The 18353-nt window shown below is 40.6% G+C and overlaps 1 long non-coding RNA gene across 1 annotated transcript; it reads left to right on the top strand.

Moving 5' to 3' along the window:
• The first annotated feature begins 14623 nt into the window (after positions 1-14623).
• Positions 14624-16826, top strand: LOC130645067 (uncharacterized). The gene is made up of 2 exons (XR_008982677.1): positions 14624-15210; positions 15753-16826. It is a non-coding gene; the product is annotated as an uncharacterized LOC130645067 (long non-coding RNA).
• Positions 16827-18353: the final 1527 nt, after the last annotated feature.

Here is an 18353-nt window from a genome sequence, read left to right as displayed (position 1 = left end):
TCTATTTTTCATGAAAATATCAAAAAAGAATACTAAGCTGTAACAAATGTAAGATCAAATATCGTCACTAAAAATATCGAAAATATTTCGACATGGATCGTCCTCTACAGACTACTCCTCTTCGTCACTATCATTTCGCCATTGTAGGTAACAAAACTTGCCATCTCCACAGGATCGACGGTTTCTTGTCCAATCAGCAATGAAGATGCTTCAGTGTTCTCCAATGGATCGATTGCAGGGAAAGTATCAAAGTACGGTAAACCTCTTGACCTTTCTTCTATAGCTTTTGTGATGCCAGATGCTTTTCATCCATTTGAAATGATATCTTGACCTTTCTGAGAGCTTAGATAATCGTCAAGCTCCACAATCCATTTTGCTTGTAAAGGTTTCAGAATAGACAGTTTCAACTTTTAGGCAAAATCCGCAAAAAGAGGCTTTTAAATATAAAGCAAAGACAACAGATCTATTCTTTACGCGTGAAGTATTTCGAAAAATTTGTTTTTGCGGATGAAAAATTTTAAAAGTTTTGTGGAATATATTTTTGCGGATCACCAAAATTTCTTCACTTCTGCGGAATTAATTTTTGCAAATTTGGCCAAAATCCGCACAAATTTCTTTCGCAAATAAGTTCTTCCCTTAAGGTAATTCTAAGAATTGATCACTTAAAAGCACTAAGCTAGTTTAACCAAAGGTTTAAAACACGCGTTTTATAAGAATTTAGAACTCCTGCTTTTAATTCACGATATTCTTTATATCAGAAAAAGTTCGCTATTCGACCCAAAGAATCGTTTGAAAGCAGAGAATAGTGCTCAAATGCTACATTTTTGATTGTAAAGCTTCTTCTTGATTTTAAAGCTTCCTCATTTAACGTAAGCTTGCTAAGTAAAACTGGCTCACAACTTGATTTACTAGCCATGAAAAGCCAACAATAACAGTTCTCTGACTTAACTTGAGGCACCGGTAGCTCAAAATTTTCGTAACTTCGTGGTACGGATTCAATATAAGATACACAAAGGCTCGGCGAGATTGTAATACCGTGTATTGAAAATGGTGGGGTAGGGGGGGGGGGGCAAATATATGTAGTATCTAAGGAGGCCGCATCATGGTTGGGGCCGTCGGGCCAAGAAAAACTTAAATGTGCCCCAATTTTCGAAATTTTTTATCGGATACTAATCAAAAAAAAACCTTATACTTTACTTTATTTCTGTATAAGGTACCTTGTTTTTTTTTTAAAAATGCAACCATTTAAAATCATAAAGTACATTTTATGCAGATGAAAAGTGTTAACAGAATCGTACAAATAAATTTGTAGCAAAGCAATACAATAATAAAACCTCAAAAAATTTTTCTTAGCAAAAAAAGTGTGGGGGGAGAGAGGGTACCCCCTGGACGTTAATTAGACACATTATAGTGACAAAAATTTTCTTCACTTTGCAATGGTAGAATACATGATAAAATGTTTTGGACAGCTTTTCCTATTTGCGTGTTCAGCAAACCAACTATGGTCGGCTATATTTTGCCATCACTAATTTGTTTTATTTATTTTGGGCATGCCGCACTAATAATTAGGGGCTGTTCATATGAGGTGAGCTAGTTGATTGACCGGGCTGCCTGGGTTAGGCAAGCTGATATTTTGTTACGTTTATATTAGGCGAGCTGGCCCTGTTAGCGGGCTGAAGAAAATCACGAATGTTTTTTTATATATTTTACATCGCATTCTAAAGTAAATTTAAATTACAGGGGTTCTTCAAAAAAAATGTAATCCATGAAAATTAATTTGTTAAAACAACGATAAATACACAACAATAAAATTTAATGATACTGTTATTCTTCTGAAGTGTTTTTATATATTTATTGTTCTTTATGCATATAATAAACTAGCCATAGTTACCACTAATGCGCCCCGAATTACTAATAACGATTTCAAACATTCAAATTTAGAACGGGATTTAAAATTAAAATGGAAAATGGTGGACGTTTGAAATCTATAAAAACTGCAGTGTTAGAACTTATTATTTTCGTTATTTTCACATTTGGCTAAGGCTCTATCTATAAAGTTAGATCTTGATTAAATATATGTACACTTTAAACGCCTCTAGCCTTCTTGTTGTGTAATTTCACGTAATCATTGCTTTTGATTTTTGGTTAAAATTCGTTCAAAAGACTTACGCATACATTTTTGACTTATCAAATCTCCAAAAATTCTTGTGCTGTAATAACAAATTGTGTCTGAAAGCTATTCTGCTGACACATTTTCCGCCAAATATGACGAATATGATAGAAATGCAGTACGGAATTGCATAGAGGCTTGTGAATAAGCTTATTGCCCAGGAGAAAATTTTTAAATAAGAAGCCCTGCGACTTGAAGATTTCCGTCATTAGCCTAAAAGATTCTGAAATTTGAAGTAGACTTTAAAACGGAGAACAATGGGGTATATAAACACATCATAAGTATCCTAATTCTCAATTATTATTGTAATTAACGTAAAATACAACTTGATAAATAAAAAATAATTTTTTTTTTACATATATATAGTATATATTCGAAAACAATAGTTAAAACTTTAACTGGATTTTTTTATAACTGATCTCGAAAATTCCAGGATGCAGGATTGCTATGTATGAACTTCACGATTCGAATATATATAATAACTTCTGAACAATTTCAATTTCAATGAATTATTACTCTGTTAAGTTACCAATAAAATCCTTAAAAATTTCTCTCGTTGAAGATTTTTCGAAAATGCTGATGGTGCATGGTTTCATAACAAATGATCTGAAAAAGAAAGTATATTTAAAATTGAGAAAGAAGAATACAATTTTACCAGAACTGAATTAATACTAGGTTGTTTAATTATTGTCTACTTATCTGATTTAAAGTTAGAATTTATTAAAAAGATACAAATCAATGCCATGTGATACACAAAAGGTATACTATATAAATAAAAATATATATATAAATTTAGTCAAGCTGGCTTTGATATCATTGTTAAACAAGTATAATATTAAGCAGGCGATACAAGATTTTCAAACCTGTGGACAATACAGGACTTATTTTGTTGAAATCGATTTATTGAATTTTACAAATTTGATTGTTTATTATCGAGGAAATTGATTGGTCATTGTTTTCGAATTGAATTGAACAAGTTGATACAAAAAAGGGTAGACACTCAATTAATAAATTTGTCAGATTTGATAAATCAACAACATCATTTATAATTTCAAGAAAAAACATAAAAAAGGGAAGAAAACAAAGAAACCTGTAACATACTGTGGGTAGCGTCTAGTTGTACTGCAAGGGCTAACTATGTTATGTTATTGGTTAATTTATCAGTTCAACTTGACTGTTCCGTGCAATGAACAACAATATTTTTTCATGATTCAACAAATATCTTTTTATATATATTCTTGCGGTCTGATTCGTGTCAACCAATCACGGGCAGCCATTATGAAATGGGGTACAAATGCCGTAATTAATGTTTTTGTGGTGAAATCTTCATAAATACAATACTGGATTTTTCAAGGAATTCTTTTTTTTTTAGTCAAATCTTTAATATGTTTTAGATACTGCTTAATTTTTGCCATTTTGCGACATTTTAACGACGTTTTACTTGTAAATTCTGTTTAAGTAAGGTTGCTACTTTGAAGGTTTGACCGTGAAAAGTCCACTTTGTTCTCCATCGGATAGCAACGAAGGAGAACATTCTGACCGCAAGAATACATGATAGCAGCCTCACAAAGGTTCCTTTAGAAGTTATTTTACTCACCCAAAACGCCTATACTTTTTACGGTGTATGTGGCTTATCAGCACCCTTGTTGATAAAATTACACAGGGCAGGATAAAAGTTTTTTGTTGCTTCTGAAAAAAGGGACTCTAATGAAAGCACTATTTTGTGCAGTTCTAGCTTGATAGCTGTAGTACAAGTGAGAGTAGTTTTACGACTATTAACTTATAAAATGCAAGAATTTAAAAATAAGTATTTAGCTCCCTAGCTACATCATTAAAGCTATTACGACAAGCCAGACCTTCGGGAAGGGAAGACCAACAAAATGCAAGCAGTTTTAGTCATGGCCATACACGGAATGTTCTGTTCTTGATTGACTTTAAATTGTGATGCATTTATAAATTGCGGCCTTTGGATCAACGCCATAAACCGTTCTGAGTTTAATTTCATATAAAATATAAGTATTCCTTCTACTTACTGTTAACAAGTTTCGAAACAACTTGGACAAATAAAAACAAACCTTTTCTTGAAGATAAATTCACGTGGGCTGCAGTGACATTTAAGCATATTAAACGAGACAATATTACAAAGCTTTAAATTAACATAACAAAAGAATCTCGATTAATATTTTTTATGGCAGTCAAATCTTCAGAGACAACAAAGAAACCGAGACAAGATAAGTTTTGCTCGATCAGTGTTATTTTTGTCTTGATGGTACCAAACACACAGGTTGTGTTATATCAAACCTAGGTTGGATGTTCGAGCCGAAGTTCCCCCGCGAAGTAAAGAGTGGAAAATTTTTTTGCCATACACAACACAAACACTATATACCCGCGGTCCACTAAATGTGCGCCCCTTCGGTGGGGCGCAACAAACACTATATACCCGCGGTCCACTAAATGTGCGCTCCTTCGGCGGGGCGCAATTATTTTCACCAGTAATTAATAAGCTTATATGAATCATACCTCTATGTATAAATTGATAAAAAAAGTTAAACCTTCAAAATTTTTGGCATTTCCGTACAAAAAAAAGCCTTGCTTTTTACAAATAAAATAATTTTATCATGCAAAAAAATGAAAGAATCAGCTCGGTTGACCGAGCTGGTGTGTTCATATGGAAAAATTCCATCCCGCCTTGCCGAGATATCGTTAGAAATAATCGAGATCTCGGCAAGGCGGGCTGGCTCGCTTTTCATATAAACACATGCATTTTTTATAAGGTTTTCTGAAACACGGAGAGATCTCGCCTAAGTGAGGCAGCCCGGTTAACCGGGTCAACTTGCATCCATATGAACAGTCCGTAATAAAAGATAAATTACTGTCATATCATCATCCCAAGACCCAACCTCGTTCCCTGGGCATTTTTGCGTTTTTGATGAAATTGATAGCGTCGAAAATTGTTGACCACGCCGTAATTTTTAAAATTTGTCGAAGTACACAAACATTTTGTTTTGCTAATCAAGAAAATGTATCTCTGATATATATCCCATGTACTTTTTTTTGACAATTACATAGATATTAATTGGAGTTTAAAATTTTGATGACGTCATTAACCAGTCTGTTATGAAACGGATGGGTTATCCCAGGTGTAAACCCGCACTTATAATTAGAGGGAGAATAATTGTTCAATTTTCAGAAAAAAGGGTATCTGCGCTAATTCACGGTCATTTAATGCACCTCAAGAACATAAGCATGCTCTCCACAGAACGTTTCGAAGTTTCCGAATTCTGGGTATAGGGGGAGCCGGCGTAGACGGGTATATGGGGATGGTGCGAACTAACGTGAAAACATTGGTTGAGAAGCAGGTAGAGAATATGGGCGCCTGAGCAAGGAAATCTCAAGGAATAGGAACCCAATGCACTTCTGCCTAAACTGTCTACAGGGTTTTCCCACGACTGAATCGAGGGACAAGCATTATAGGTACTGCAAAGATTACGATGCCAACAGAGGCTGAAAAATTGCTATACTACACAACCTCGATCCCACTCAAATTTACTGAGATTAAGTTGGGGCTTCCTACAGATCCCGACATCCTGATGTTCGAAAAAAATATCCGAGGAGGTATAACACAAGCCGTACATCGTTACGCCAAAGCAAATACATGGGAGATCAGTATAACACCAATGAGGAGTCCTTCTACCTACAATATCTGGACGCCAACAACCTATACGGCTATGCGATGCGTCAAGACCTACCCACGGACGGGTTTAAATGGGTGTCAAACGTCAAGGCATTTACGGAAAAGCGAATCGAGAAGCTCGTTATGGACAATAAGCATGGGTACATTTTAGAGGTTGACATTGACTACCAAAGGCACTTCACGATAGACATAATGATCTACCGTTCCTACCCGAACGTAAGATGGTCCACAAAGTCGAAAGACTGGTCCCGAATTTAGTGCATAAGTGTAGATATGTGGTACATATCAGAGCCCTTAATGAGGCCATAACATGGGCTTGAGCTCAAAAAAGTACACAGAGTCATCCGGTTCAACCAGAAGGCATGGTTGAAATGGTACATCGATCACAACACGAGGTTGAGAACAAACGCGGGGAACGAGTTCGAAAAGGACTTTTACAAGCTCATGAACCTCTCGGTATTCGGTAAGACGATGTAGGACATTAGGAACCACCGCAATATCCAACTGGTCACCAATAAAGACAAGTACACAAAGCTTGTGATGAAACCAAATTTCAAGGGTGCAAACAGGTTTAGCAAGCACCTCCTAGGTGTTGAAATGGCTAAAACAGAGGTGAAAATGAACAAGCCGGTGTATATAGGTCAGGCCATCCTGGACATGCCAAAAATGGTGATGTACGAGTTTCATCATGACTACATGCAGCCCAAATACGGTAGCAAGGTCCAACTCTGTTGCATCGATACAGACAGCTTTGTGTACCATATCAAGACACATGATTTCTACCATGATATCTAGGACGACGTTGAAGCACGCTTTGACACAAGCGCCTATAATCCTGATGTTAATAGGCCCCTTCCCATAGGGAAAAAGAAGAAGGTGGTGGGCTTGATGAAAGACAAACCAAGTGGCAAAATCATGACCGAGTTCATTACGTGGAGGGCCAAGGCATATTCTTATAAGAGTCTCACCAAGGAAGGCAGTGATCGAAAAGCGAAGGGCGTAAAAAAATGCGTTACGAAGAAATCTATAACCTTCGATGACTATAGGCGATGTCTGGAGGGGGGCGCTGACATATAAAAAAGCCAGATATTAATCCAAAACAAGGGCCATAAGGTATATAACCAAGAAGTAATGAAGTTGGCACTAAACAGGGCAGACTATAAATGTATCATACATACATACAGAGTACGTGCAACGTGAGCTCCAGGAGAAGGGTGAGAAGACGACAAAAGCCCTATCCACGCATGTTATAAGCCTATATGCCAGCATGATAGGGAATGTTGTTGATATTGACTCCGTGGAGGAGCTAGGAGAGATATTGAGGAAGATCCCATTATAAGGGAATCCATGACCGACCTTGGGATCCTCGTATACTGTACCATTGGGAGGTGTTTGGTCCCGCTGCTTGTGGTGGGCCATACGGCAAGACATATAAGCAAAAAGAAAGAGAACACGCAGGAGGTCAAAGATAACAAAGATGAGCAGTGCGTGTAGTATTATATGAATTAATAATTTTGTTACAAGACCATAGTAAAGCCCAATTTAATGAGGGCTATACCTGGGAGAATTATGAAACGCATGTACATAACAGAGTACGATTCAGATACGATAAAACTTTCAATCGCCCAACACCTGCCGAGGTCACAAATACATTGCGACGGGCGCAGCATGCCATAGTAAATGGACATCAAATGTTGTAGGATTTGTAAGCAGCTATTACCCTTGCACAAATTCAAAATAAGGGGTAATAGTCCGACCAAGACCTGCATGGCCTGCCTGGCTAAGGCGAAGGAAAGGCGGGCGACTCCTAAAAATAGGGCCATTAAAGACGTTAAAGTAGACCTCATTGCCATTGATAGGGAAATTCAGGATGCTAAACAGGATGAAAACTACATGATTTTATATGATCTCTTTACATACAGGATTATAAGTCAATATACCGAAATCATCGAGGATAGCCCTGAGAAGACAAGGCTTTTTGAACTATACTGGAATGTCCTGAGGTGCCTTGAAGGAAAATTAAGGCTTACTCCACCACTCCTCGAATGCAAGGCTCGAGGGACTAAGCTCTGCTCTGCTTGTCGAGGCTCCCTGGTGAATAACCACGGGGGTACATTGGTATGCTCCGCATGCTTTGGAGTATATCCAAAAATTCATAATCGAAAGTGGTCTTATTGAAATAAAATGTTTAACGTTATTAAAGAGCCCTATACGTCAATTTTCACAGGACCCAAAAGCTGCGGAAAAACACAACACGTCTTGAACCTCCTCGATCGGGAGTATAAGAATCACTTCAACAATATCATCATCCTCTGTCCGACATTGCGGTGGAATAAGACATACGTAGAGAGAGCCTCACTTTGTAAGGATAGCTATGTATTCCTTATAGACCAAGGAACCGAGCTGTTCGAATGGATTCAGAAATTATCGTCGTTATTCGCCGCCGAGGACAGTATTTTCGTGGTTGATGACGTCATCGCATCGATAAAAAAGGCAGCCCTTGCTTGAGCTGGCTATTTTGGGGAAAGCACAGAAAGCATAGTTTGTGGCTCTTAGCGCAATCATATACGGCCCTGTCAAAAAATTTGAGAAGGCAGAAGAAACAGCTCTTCCTCTGGTACGCCTCCGTTGTACGATGTAGAATCCACAATGCCCTAAAGAGAAACAAGGAGCTCAGCTCCCGGGAATGTCTCGGTTGCGATATCGCTACACTGAGGACCCATATCGAAGCCCAATTTTCCACAGGTCTGACCTGGGACAACCATGGAGAGTGGCATATTGATCATAAGATACCTGTTAAATATCGAGAAAATGCGGTTGTTCCATCCCTTGATGAGGTAGTGAAAAGGCTGCATTACACCAATACCCAACCCATGTGGGCAAGCGAAAATATAGCCAAGGGTAACCGATATGTCACGGAATAGGAGACGCACACCAAACGCAATTTTAATACCCTTATGAGTATTAAAATGACCATGGCGAAATCCTCTGGCCTATGTTGATATATTAGAAAGGTGTCAACGCAAGTTATATTCAACACAGGAGCCATTGAGACACTATCCAACAACCAAGATCAACCCATGTTTAAACGCGCTGACCTGGAACGGTTTCTTGGTATTGAAAAGGTTAAAATTATGACAATACCTTTGGCGTTCCTATCAACCAGGTCAGAAATAGTGGGGTCCAAGAGGGCATCTCCCATGGGCCCTCTTGGTAAAGCGAAAAATGGGCATGACGTCTTTGTCACGCTCGTGGACGCCCTGGAAATTGTGCGTAGATCAAAGAAACCAAAAGCTGTTGGGGTCATTAAATGGTTGGCCAGGGCGGGTTTCCAAAAATCACAGGATGTAATTAAGGAGCACCGTTAAGCCCTGGAAGATAGGGATGGGGCCCATGCCTTACTCAATGATGAAATTGAGGACAGAGATAGTCAAATCGTGATGTTGGGAAATGAAATTGAGGAGCTACAGCAACATGCTGTGCCACACCTTGAAGATCCCAGAAAGGATAATAGCATGGTCATCATCCGGAAAAATAATGGCGATCCCTTTCAATACCTTGCAATCTGTGGTCAACAGGGGTATGTAGCACAGAAGATTCGTGATAAACTCGTTGATTACCACAAGAGTGAGATCGTGGTACTGGCAGAGACCCCGAATGCCATAGTCCATTACAATTGGCTACGGGAACGTGGATGTATTGAAGTCAACTAAGTCAACCAATGTATTGAAGTCAACTAGGGCTCCATATCGGAACAGGTACGGTGCACTCTGTTACGAGGTCATCAAAGATAAGGAGTTAAAGTTGTCGGATTTGGCGGACTTGACAACAATAGGCAATATCCTCAACTTTCCTATACCAGATAGACGCCTAGTTGATATTGACCTTCAAGGTGGGCCTGATGTCATCAAAGGCATTGTCTATGGGTACCCGTTCTTCACCGAGCCCTTTGTTGTATATAAGAGATTCGAGTAAAGAGTTGGAAGATGAACCTTCAGAGGTACTCTTGAAGATACTCTTTACCAATCCCTCACATGTTTCGGAGGCACCTGAACATCCTCTGGTACCTGCATGAGTTCCTCTAAAACGAAGCTCCTTTCAGGACCGTCATTTAGGTAGTATAAAACGCGGCTACCTGCTACTATACGGTCCAACCTCTGGGTATGCTTGCTCCAGAAACCATCCGTAGCACGTCTCTTTTGATCATCATGTTCTTCTCCTGGCTGTAGCAAATAGAGGTACAAGCCATCGTCGGGTAGGTGCTTTTCCTCGGGATATTTTTCGCTTTTCGCGAGCGGTATCTCACCGAGTTTGACCGCCTTGTTGGGTTTTATATTAATCATGGCAGTCTTGGTATTGCTGAGACTTTTGACGATACTGTATAGGTTCTTGACCAAATGCTTGACGTCCCGCCAGAGACTAGCTTCTGTGCATCTTGGGGCTTAAGAAGCCTTTCCGCGAGTACTTTATTGTAGCTCTCTACGAAAGCCGTGAAAGTATGGTGGTATTATTTAACGAATGTTTATACAGGATTTGCATGTCAGTATATAAAACACTGTTATAAATATGCGTCCTGAAAATAAAATGTTAAAAATATTAATATTCATTTAAAATGGTTATATACAATAGATAAAAAGTAAATATGTAATGTGAAGATTATGTATATTTGTACGAAATAAAATGAGAGACAAAAAGAGAGAAAGACTATATCGAGAAAAACAGGGAAACAAACTAAGAAACTGTCACAAAACGGTGCACTATATAGAGTCCTCAGTTGAAAAAGAATGTTAACACAAAACTCAAAAAGATTGTGTCAAAAGCTAAACCAGGCTGTATGGAAAACACACTCACAAATACACTTATCAAACAAAATGTGCTTGACACAAAGCTTTAAATTCCTCAAAAATTTCACATTGCCTAATTCCAATGGGTAAAGAGTTGAATAAACTCACACCCATTGAAAAGAAGCTTCCCTTTGCAAATTCTAATTTCACTTTAGGTATAAATAAAAGAAAACCGTTGTTTCTTGTTGTTCTTTGATGACGCTTCACAGTGAAGTAGTCTTGAAAGTTATCACAGACATTACCATCCAAACATTTTTTAACAAACAGCACAGCTCGTTTTTCAATTTCTTTTCTGATCTCAGGAACATTTTGTTGAGTCAGAATTCTAGCACGATTGTCAATGGATTCGAGTCTCTTTATTTGAGTATCACTGAATTTGAGCTGAACGTTACTGCAATAGGATAATCCTGGTAAAATAATAGCTGTGTAGATCTTTCTAACAGCATCCGCAGTAAGACCCATTTTGAGTGAACTTAACAAACGTAGCTTGTTCGAAGCTCTTTTGTAAATCGTGTTGAAGTTTTCGTTCATGTTCAAAGATGGATCCAAAACAGTACCAAGATACTTATAATGTGTAGTTGAAGATATTGGAACGTCATTGTAATATAAATTCATTTGTCGTGAATACATCGAGAGTCGTTTTTGAGTTCCAAATACCATTGACTCGGTCTTTGTGGTGACCCGTTTAATCTCAACCCCCTTGTCCTCTAGCGGCTTGGTTACATTTGACTTGAATTCGGAGCCATTGTCACAAAAATCTTAGGGTATCGAAGAGGTCCTGCTTTATAAATATCTTTGATCATATCCGCGACCTCGCTAGCCTTTTCCGTCCGTAGAGGCCTCGCAACCTTATATCTCAAGGCCACGTCAATACCCGTGAGTAAGTATTTATAGGTGTTACCGTATACCCTATCGTGAGGCATGTACAGTAAATCAAACTGATGCATCTCATTCGGTGTGGAAATGGTGAAGTGTGGATAATTGATCTTTTTAGGGCCTTTGATATGCCGGAGAAATAAGAGCTGCCTGGATAGCCAGTGGTTGACCTTCTTTTTGGAGAGACCGCTTTCTTTCGCGAGTAATTTGATAGCTTTCCGTCCAGTCCACACATGTTCCGGGGCATAGTAGATATTGCTTAATTTTTTAGCCTCTTCTTCGGTAACAGTGTGTGCTTTTGACCTGTTTATTATACATGTCAAAAGCGTTTTACAAATATTTGTATGCGGCAAGCCCTAGCAGAGATAAGAATCCAACAATAAGGCCAATTCACCATCCTGTTGCTCCATTGAGGGTGTATAATAGTCAGCCAATGTTTGGGCCTTCTTGTTTGAAGCAACGTAGTATTTATTCATCTCATCATGCAACTCCCGAAAGCTTTTACCCGCCTTTATCTGTATTTCCCGTTGCTCAGCAAACCAGTCCAATTTGGCTTGCCTATCACCTATCCATTGAGCTGCATTTAGCTTTTCCATGGCCTCATCGTGCCTCTTCCTCTCAGCCTCGCCGTGTCCCGCAAGTTTACTAAACAAAAGGTTGATCCCAGAGAATGCTAGGGCGTTGATTAGCGCCCCTCCCGCCATGATCATAAGAGTAGCCATTTTATTCTGAGACGAAACGATTGCTTTTTGACAGCTTTTCACTCACCCCCATGGGTTGGGTATTGGAATAGTGCAATCTTCTACCAATCTCAGCAAGCGATGGAGCATTTTCTCGATACTGGAGCGGGATTTTGTGATCAATGTGCCACTCTCCATAATTATCCTGGTCATACCCTCGGAAAACTGGGCCTCAATATGAGCTCGCAGTATAGCCATGTCACACCCGAGATACTCCTGGGATCTGAGCTCCTTGTTTCCCTTCAGGGAGTTGTGGGTTCGGCTTTTTACAACGTTAGCGATATGTCCAGTAGGGCTGCAAATGGGGCATATTGCTCTATGTTTTTTATGGTGGCAGATGCTTCCACCTCCACAGTCCTTACACGTTGATCTTATCTTTTCATGATGGTAATACTGACTCCCCCTGCAGTCTTTGCAGTGTGATCTTCGCCTACCATGATCGATGCATATATCACTCCCCCGCAGTCCCTGCAGCATGATTTTCGCCTTTCATGGGGGCACCTTGTACCCTCACGTGACGCTTTGTTGGCAGCGAGGCATTTTATGCACCATTTTGTTAGTTGACCATTACGTTTGATCCTAAAATTGTCTAAGGGGAGATAGTGTCTACATTGGGTGCATTTCCTGTTTTCCTCCATGTTGACTCGTTTTTGTCCTTATGGACAAAAACGAGTTGTGGTCTAGTACTCCACAGAATAATAACAGCCATCCAAGATGTTCAGCTGCGCATCCTACAAAAGGTACACATAGCACCTAAAATCCCCGGTTCCGTCGGCCTTTTTAGTCATGTGGAGGGTAATGCCGTCACTCAGGCGTTGTAGGGGCCTTCCAGAACCATGCAGACTGTTATCATTAGAGGCTCTGAAATCGATAAACAACTCATATCTCTCATTAAAGAATTGCCCGATGGTGACATTGCTATCGTGGGCACCGAAAATGTTCACGATCTGTTCGACGTGGTCCTTGGGAAGCATGGCATGTAAGTATAACTCATTAGGCTCCCCCTCGACAGTGACACTAATCTTCTCAATTTTTGGATTGTAGAACACCTCGTTGACACCAGCATAAGCCTTCACTTTTCCGGGATCTATGAACAATAGCAACACGCCTTTGAGGCTTTTCGGGGGAGTGTTGATTTGGAGGTTGTATGAGGTATGTGCTTTTTCACGGTCACGACCTTGCTTCTTAGTATTCGTTCATACGGCAAAGCGAGTCTCGCATACCTTGACATCATGGCAGTTGCCAGGCCTTCATGGGTAATCTTGTCAAACTCCAGCCTTCTTTGATGACATTGCTATGCGCCGCAAAATCCAGGACAAATTGGAGGCGGTCGTACAATCCCGCCTGATGGAAGGGCAAATCTCTCGTCAACTCCACCATTTTGCCCAAGGGCACGCAGAAGGTGTTCCCATACGCGGCAACAATCGCCTTCTCCTCGTCTATCCCAACGTGATCACTTCCACTGACCTGTAAGGCTCTGATGGTCCAATCATTGGGATTGATGTCTTCGAGGATAAGGTTGCTGTCACGATCGAAATTGGGTAACCACAAGTCCCGGTACACTGCCAGGGTGTTATAATCAGATATATTCTGTACCTCGTTGCCGTTTAACGTAATGCGTAGGTTCCGCACCAGGCTTTTACCAATATTGCTACCAATATCCCCGGGAAAATGACATCAATCTGCCGCATGTTTGGAATATTAACGTAGAGGTCCCCATTCTGGTTGATTGTAGAAGGTATGTGGCTTACCTGAACACTCTGTTTTCTGCCTTTAATCCCGAAGGGCTGCTTCGTTTCTGCGTAGGGGTGTAGGGTCGTTCCGAATTCACTCATGTTTATTATATATAGGGATTTTTTAAATAAAGATGCCGATGAATCCAATTTTTACGCATGAGGATGATCTTGGGGAGGAGGAGGATAAAGGTGGTAGGGATGATAAACCAGATGATGGTACGCAACAACTCCCCTGAACACCTGGGACTTCAACGTCAGGGAAACAATGGCAGGGAAATGCACTTTATGGACTCATGAAAAATAAACTAAAAAAGGAGGTAAACGAATTTTTACAGACATCTTGTTAATGATAATTGGAACCTGGGACCTCTGGATGAAACCCGGATAGATGTAAATGTAACTAATGTAGCCTTAGTGCTCAAGATGTTTGAGATATGGGTTTTACTAACTATGTCACTACGCCCAACAAAATGGAAGCGGTCCAGAAACTTGCTCTAGGGATTGATGATATTGTGAAGGAAGGTAAGGAGGAGGCTTCGGGTGAGATCATTCAGGTGGAACCGATGGATAATATCAGGAAAGTTGTACATGATGCAGAAACCCTTACCAAATAAAATTCAATTACTCAATTCACCGAACGTGAATTAAATGGACTTAACCTAGAACTTCAAACCTATCAGGGTAATAATAAAAGTCTAACAAATAAGATTCTTTCGTATGATAGCGAGATTGACAAGGCAAAAGCCAGGCTGGAACAACTCAAGGATGAGAAAGATGGGGCATACGATGGTGTGAAATAGAAAGGGTTGAGAAAAACATTAAATCATGGAGGATGAAAGGAATGCCTTACAGGAAAAGGTGAAAGAACTCAAGCCAGCTGACACACATCAAGGACACGCTGTTGCAAATTTACAAAGATAACACATCCCTGCTTAAAAAGCTTAAAATACTCTTCAAGGAGCGGGGTGTAACTATAGCGAGTATTGTATCGGCTGTTGGTCTACTGGTTTCCACCATTGTACTCGCCGTTACAGGTGAAAGTGCCGCGGCAGGAGCAGGAGGAAGTGCGTAGCAGGTGCAGAAAAAGGCTTTGTAGAGAAGCAGCTTAAAAGGCTCGGAAGGTTCCTTAAATATTTGGCAGGTAAGGCAGGTGCTGCATTACCATGGTGATATTCATCCGTTAACATGAACTCGAGGCGATCCGTTGAGCCCTTCAAAGGAAGGTAAACAAGGGTATCAAAACTGCAGGTCAGCATATCCCCCCAAGCGTTTAGCCCCTTGGTGGAAAGCAAGGCCAGAATTTTAGACTATTTACCGTCAAGTAGGCAGTCGCCTTCATCCAACTGGGGGCAAACGAGTCTCAATCTATGGTAAACATCAGTCCTATAGTATGCATTGTAGTCACCCTTCTTATAGTACTTTTTTGCAGGATCGTAGGGTAGGCCTAAGAGCTCTTGCAGTTGTCGATTCATCACAACCGTATAGCCGCCACTGACACGGAGCCTACAGAGTCCATTTTTCAGGACAAAAAGCTTAATCTTGTCCCCTGTCTGGGAGTTGACGATAGTTGCCAGATCTTCGATTCTATACAGACCGTTCATGATCTCGATTCGGAATTCCACCTGCAAACTCGTTGTTGCTGTACTGGTTCAGCCATACAGGCCTGATACTGATGGATTTCAAGGCAAACAGGTGCTGCATTACCAGGGATTTTTGGTACGGTTGTCTCGTTCTTTTAGAGGGTAGTGTCAACCATCGTGGAATATGCGGCCAAGCATTTGTATATGGCAACAGCGGCTGTTTCCGGGTTTGCCGCGCTATACGTGAGGAAATAGGTTACTTGAGCCAGATGAAGGCAATGATGATTCCTACCCCCGTTGTGATTAATGCGGCCTTGGTATTCTCGTGCTGGTTTTGTAGGGGTTGTTCAGATATAGTAGGTAGTATGGTATGTTTGGGAGGTAGTTTGATATCTGCTACATGTCTAATGGTATGCTCGGTATGCTTAGGGGGTGTAGTATGTATAGGTGTTTTGATAGTATGCCTAGGGGGTGCGGCGGACGCACCCCTCTCTATAGACTTGTTATTCACATCAACCTGTACCCCCACATTTACATTGGGCAAGTTCATTTCTAAGGGCAACATGTAGACGCTGGGCATGACGGCGAAATTCACCGGAGTTATATTGAAGCACTTTCTGGAATTCTGTTATGTCATGGCCTACATTCTCTTGACGGTGTACCATGGCTACAAATTATCTTAGGACTACTTAGGACAGGATAGTAGGATTGCCTTGAAATCCATCAGTATCAGGCCTGTATGGCTGAACCAGTACAGCAACAACGAGTTTGCAGGTGGAAGTCCGAATCGAGATCATGAACGGTCTGTATAGAATCGAAGATCTGGCAACTATCGTCAACTCCCAGGCAGGGGACAAGATTAAGCTTTTTGTCCTGAAAAATGGACTCTGTAGGCTCCGTGTCAGTGGCGGCTATACGGTTGTGATGAATCGACAACTGCAAGAGCTCTTAGGCCTACCCTACGATCCCGCAAAAAAGTACTATAAGAAGGGTGACTACAATGCATACTATAGGACTGATGTTTACCATAGATTAAGACTCGTTTGCCCCCAGTTGGATGAAGGCGACTGCCTACTTGACGGTAAATAGTCTAAAATTCTGGCCTTGCTTTCCACCAAGGGGCTAAACGCTTGGGGGGATATGCTGACCTGCAGTTTTGATACCCTTGTTTACCTTCCTTTGAAGGGCTCAACGGATCGCCTCGAGTTCATGTTAACGGATGAATATCACCATGAGAAGAACGTTTCGTTCACCGGCCTCACGATGCCTATTCTCATAGAATAAAAGATGAGCGACATCAGAAAACTGTACCCGAGTTTGCCAAGTGCACCTGCGGAGGACGATACTATCCATGAAAGCCAAAAGTATAGACTTGCGAAGATCGGAGAGATTGAAAAGTTCCTGAGATTGAAGAGCGAAACAGACTCGCAAAGAAGTTGAAATTGCATGAGACCTGGGTAAAGTATTCTGACCATGGGCTATTGAGTATCAGCATTATTACCTCGGGTATTGGGATCGGAGAGCTAGTCACGGGTTTGGGAGCTCCCCTATGTATTGCCATGGGGGTCACGATCGCCGTCGGAATAGAGCAAGCTGGTCTGCAGAACGCCGAGAAGAGGTTGGGTGTGAAGTCCAAAAAGCATGAGACTATAAGGTTACTTGCGGAGACCCAGCTGAATTCCATCATTGATCTTATCTCAAAAGCCATTGAGAACGGAGTCATCAGCGACTATGTGTTCACACTGATCACACAGGAATATAATAAGTACATGCTACTAAAGGAACAGATACGTCAACGTGTTAAAAAGATTGTAAACTCTATCAATGAACAGGAGCGTGCCCAGCTAGTTGCCAAGGGCCGGGAAGAGGGAAGAAATGACGTTTTAAAAAAACTTCAGTCTGTACAGTATGCAAGTGCTACCTATAGTCTCCACCTGTTTATTGCCCTTAATTTGTATATATTTTATAGGTCTTGTAGGCCTATAAAATATATGTTTTTTTAATCCTCGACCATTCTTTTTTGAAGTCCTTATATCGACATTCCGTAATTTGTACCTGGGTGTAGTAGTTTTTACCTTGCACATACACTGATGAAATAGCCAGGATGGCACTGGCTTGGCATAGCTCATCGTAGGGTACTGGCATACCGTGGAATTTAATCGTAATTGCATCCTTGTAGTATTTGAGTTTAGCGTTCACGTAATGATCCTTTTTCACAGGCTCTGTCGTCAATTGCTCAGATATCAACTTTTCGATCTTGGACCAGATTTGGCGATACTTCGCAACCCAATCGGGGTATTCTTCAAAATCAAGACTCATCGCTGGTACCGTATTGGCGTTGTATCGGGTGACCCCATGGGGGAACCAGATTTTATGTGTTTTTACCCTCAAGGCAACCACGAGGTTTCGTGTATGGTAGCCTACTATATACCGTTGATCTTTACCTCCGTTAGCAGGAATAGGATCTGACACTGTTAGATAGTCCTCGTTGATATCATTGATGTCTGTAAAAGTAGCAGCAAATAAGTAGAATAGTTTTGGGTTGACAAGCTCATTCTCAAATTGTAGCATTTTGTTTATTGTAATTCGAACGACTTCAGAGAATTGCTTGTCATTGTACATACGCAGCCACCCCGTTATATGTGATATATTCCTTATAACAATGCCAGCATAAAGGTTTACCCTTTACCACAAACCTACGTCCACAGGCGCA

Source organism: Hydractinia symbiolongicarpus, chromosome 5, assembly GCF_029227915.1.
Source record: "Hydractinia symbiolongicarpus strain clone_291-10 chromosome 5, HSymV2.1, whole genome shotgun sequence".
NCBI classification, from domain to species: domain Eukaryota; kingdom Metazoa; phylum Cnidaria; class Hydrozoa; order Anthoathecata; family Hydractiniidae; genus Hydractinia; species Hydractinia symbiolongicarpus.
This window is presented reverse-complemented; position numbering and strand designations above follow the sequence as displayed.